The 4,535-nt window shown below is 36.6% G+C and overlaps 1 pseudogene; it reads left to right on the top strand.

Moving 5' to 3' along the window:
• Positions 1-4,178: 4,178 nt before the first annotated feature.
• On the top strand, positions 4,179-4,299 carry LOC112437306 (U2 spliceosomal RNA; annotated as a pseudogene).
• The last annotated feature ends 236 nt before the right edge of the window (positions 4,300-4,535 follow it).

Raw genomic sequence — 4,535 nt, 5'->3', positions numbered from 1 at the left:
CTCACAGGATTTGAATATTTCTGAATATATCTAACCAAATTACTTTCCAGAAAATACATCCAGTTTACACTCCCCCGGCAATGTGTTCGAATGTTCTCACTCTGTTTTGAGCTTGTGAGCCAGTGAGTTAGGTAACAAGGTCTCATGTTACAGACGAAGAAAATTGGGCACAAAGAGATTAAGTAGCCAGCTCCAGTTCGTACAACTGAGACCCAAGCCCTGGCCTCCTGGAGTTAGTGTCAGGGGCCTTCCAGACAAGGAGAGCTCTGAAGAGGTTTCCTGACTAATGGAGTTGGACAGAACTTTCTTTTTTTTTTTTTGAGACGGAGTCTCACTCTGTCACCCAGGCTGGAGTGCAGTGGCGACATCTTGGCTCACTGCAACCTCCGCCTCCCAGGTTCAAGCGATTCTCCTGCCTCAGCCTCCCGAGTAGCTGGGATTACAGACATGTGCCCCTATGCCCAGCTAATTTTTATATTTTTAGTAAGTAGAGACAGGTTTTCAGTATGTTGGCCAGGCTGGTCTAGAACTCCTGACCTCAGGTGATTCACCTGCCTCAGCCTCCCAAAGTGCTGGGATAATAGGTGTGAGCCATCATGCCTGGCTGCCTTCTATTATTTATTAGAGACATTAGTCTGTAACTTCTCCTTTTTTAATAACTTTGATATATTTTTATATTAAAGTTATGCTGGCCTGAAAGTTGAGAAATTTTCCCTTTTTTCTCCTCTAGTATTTTCTTTGAGGGAAGGTTTCTAATTATGGATTAAAGTTTTTAAAGTAGATGTAGGTATATGTACATTTTGTACTTTTTCTTATGTTCATTTTGGTAAATTGGGCTTCTCAAAGAATTGATTCACTTCCTTCAAATTTTCAAATTTATTAGCGCACATTTTTTATAATATCTTTTTATCATTTTAATATCTGTAGCATCTGTTTTTATAGCTTGCTTTTTTCATTCCTGATACTGATAATTCATATTTTCTCTTTGTTTTTCTTAATTAGTCTTACTACTATTTATCAATTTTTTTATTTTTTTTTTATTTTTTATTTTTGGATACAAGGTCTCACTCTGTCACCCAAGCTTGAATACAGTGAAATGATCACAGTTCACTGCAGCCTTAGCTTTGGCTCAAGCGATCCTCCCACCTCAGGCTCCCAAAGTGCTAGGAGTACAGGCATGAGCCACTGTGACTGGCCTATCAGTTTTTTTAACCTTTTCAAAGAATGAATGTTTGGATTTATTTTCCATATTGCAAATTTTTTTCTATTTCACAGATTTTTGCTCTTTATTACTTCTTTGCTTTTTCTTTATTTGGTCCTAATTTGGTTGCTCTTCTTTTAGATTCCTGATTTTCAATTCTTAGTGTTTTTTTTTGTTTTTGTTTTTGTTTTTTTTGAGATGGAGTCTTGCTCTGTCACCCAGGCTGGAGTGCAGTGGCACAACCTTGGCTCACTGCAACCTCCTCCTCCCGGGTTCAAGCGATTCTCCTGCCTCAGCCTCCCGAGTAGCTGGGATTACAGGTGTGCACCACCATGCCCAGCTAATTTTTGTATTTTTGGTAGAGACAGGGTTTTACCATGTTGGCCAGGCTGGTCTCGAATTTCTAACCTCAAGTGATCCACCTGCCTCAGCCTCCCAAAGTGCTGGGATTACAGGCGTGAGCCACCTCGCCCAGCCAATTCTTAGTCTTTTTTTTTTTTTTATTTCTGATATATACATTAAAGGCCATACATTTTCCTCTAATCACTGTCTGGCTGACATCCTACAGTTTATAAAATAAAATTATATGTGTTTATTACAAGAATCAAATTAAGAAATTGTATCAGCTTCTCTAACATACTTATTTACACAGCAAATATAATATACCAAGATGATGCAAACCTTTCAAATATGTCAAGCCACAGTTTTCTTTGCTTTTTTTTCTTAGTTTAAAATATATTGTTGTTCTTCCACCTTATCTTTGTTTTCATAAGTGGTTTTTCTCTTATCCTGCCTTATAATTTTGCTAGGTTTGGTGATGTAGGAAATCAAAAAAGGATTTAGACAAGAACAAATGAAGTTATGATCCGAACAATTTTGAAGCAATAGATTTACATTTGAGAACTTTTAGTTGTAATGATCCTGCAAGTTTTGGTTTGTTGTGTTTTCTTTATTATTCAGTTCAAAATATTTTCTAAATCTCATGTGATTTTTTTCATTTTATTCATAAGTTATTTAGAAGTCCTATCAAATCTTAAAGCGGTGGGGGATTGTATTATTAGCTACATATGACAGATGTTTGGCTTAATTCCACAGTCGAAGAACACAATCTGTAGGATTTCATTCCTTTGATATTTGTTGAGGTTTGATCATGTCTCAGCATGTGGTGTATCTGTGGGAAATGTTCAATGTGTACTTGAGAAGAATGTGCTTTCTGTACTTGTTTATAATATCTAAAACAAAAGAGTGATTATCTTCTAGGTTATATAAAAACTCATGCAAATCAGTAGGAAAAAAAAAATGCCACAGGAAGCCCTATAGAAAAAAATGGCACAGGAAAAGAACAAGCTATTCACAGAAGCAAAAGCCCAAAATAGAAGAGATACTCAAATTTATTAGTAATCAGAGGAACGCAATCACAAGATACCACTTTTTATACTTGGACGTCAGAATGGTAAAAATTAGATAGGCAAAATCAAATGTTAGTGTTTATCACAGAGAACTCACAAAGGTTTTTAGGTACAAAGACCTTCCTCATGGCTTTATCTGAGTGGTGGGGAAGTGAGGGCAACTTAGGTATTCATTATCACAGATGGAGAAGAACCATATGATGGATGCTCACTCTGGGAAGATTGGTTAGTGGCTCACCAAGTCTATCTCCTTTTCTTCCAAGACACACAAATAGACTACATTTTCCAGTCTTCATTGCAGTTAGGCACAACCATTTGACTGAGGTCTAGTCAAAGAATATGAATGGAAATGATGTTGCTATTCCAGGCCCATGAAAACCTCTCACACAAGACATTTATGCCTTTCACCTTCTGCCAATGCAATGCAGGTGGATGCGACCATCTTGGAAGCCATGTTAAAGAAGGCAGAGCCACAAGATAGATGCAGCCAGGTTCTCTAAATCACCACTGGGGAGAAACCCACACACCAATGAGGAATACCCATTTTTTGGATTTTAAGAGCAAGAAATAAACTTCAATTGTGTTCAGCATTATGTGCTTTGGGGTTTGTTTATTACAGCAACTAGTGTTACTGCAACTAATACATAGTACACTATGAAAATACAATGCTGGAGAAAGAAGTGATGGAATAGATATGCATAAAACACCATTGATAGGCCTCACAAACATAGGGTTAAGTGCAAAAGTGCGGAAACAGAATGAAATTTACAACTAGATTCTATTTATTAAATAGCATATACACACAATATAGTAATACATGTTTTCTAAGGATACATGCATATTTAAGGATGTATAACAAATGCTTTAGAATGGGTATGTATGGGCCAGGTGCGGTGGCTCATGCCTGTAATCCCAGCACTTTGAGAAGCCAAGGCAGATGGATTACCAGAGGTTGGGAGTTCGAGACCAGTCTGGCCAACATGCTGAAACCCCATCTCTACTACAAATACAAAAAATTAGCTGGGTGCAGTGGTGGGCACCTGTAATCCCAACTAATTGGGAGGCTGAGGCAGGAGAATCACTTGAACCTGGGAGCCCGAGGCTGCAGTAAGCCGTGATCGTACCACTGCACTCCAGCCTGGGAGACAGAGTAAGACTCCATCTCAAAAAAAAAAAGAATGGGTATGTACGGTAGGAATCAGAGAAGAAGGGAGAAAAAAGAAAAATTTCAAGAGAGTAATTGTACTAACCTGTGAGGACAATAAATATGAAGTGAGAAGTGCAATTAATTACTTTTCTACACCTGATGACCTGAGTACAATTTTGAAAAATACAACAAATAATTTAAGAATAGAACCAGCAAACAAGTGTATGAAAAAAATCTGAACATTTTTAGGAATCAAACAAATATAAATCCATATAACAATAAGATATCAGTTGCAATAGCAAATTAGCAAGTATTTTTAAAAATATTAATATCCAGTGTTACGGAGAGTTTGGTAAAATAGGACTCCTCATATTTGGCTGAAAGGTGTGGAAATTGGTAAAATTATTTAGGAAAGCAGTTGATTGCTTCTTGGCCTTTTGGCTAAGATCAAGTGTAGGAAAGCAATTGATAATATTTATGAAGGTTCTAGAAAGGTTTATACCTTTTGTCTTAGTGATTCAATTTCTTGGAATCTAGCTAATGATATAACCTCAACAATCTCAATAATAGAACCATCAAAATAATTTTTATAAAGATTGTATAATATAATGGGAAAATTATTGTGATGCACTATTAAGTTTTTAAAAGCAGAAAATAAAAGCAAATATTATAAATAATAATATACATTTGGCTACAAATATGTAAAAATAAATAAACCCCACATCCAGGAGCATAAGATTTATGCCCTACCCACAGTAAAGTCACAGTATAGAAAGGA

The sequence above is a fragment of the Pan paniscus genome, chromosome 16 (assembly GCF_029289425.2).
Source record: "Pan paniscus chromosome 16, NHGRI_mPanPan1-v2.0_pri, whole genome shotgun sequence".
NCBI lineage: Eukaryota > Metazoa > Chordata > Mammalia > Primates > Hominidae > Pan > Pan paniscus.
Note: the sequence above shows the minus strand (reverse complement) of the source record. Positions and strands in the feature narration are given on the sequence as shown.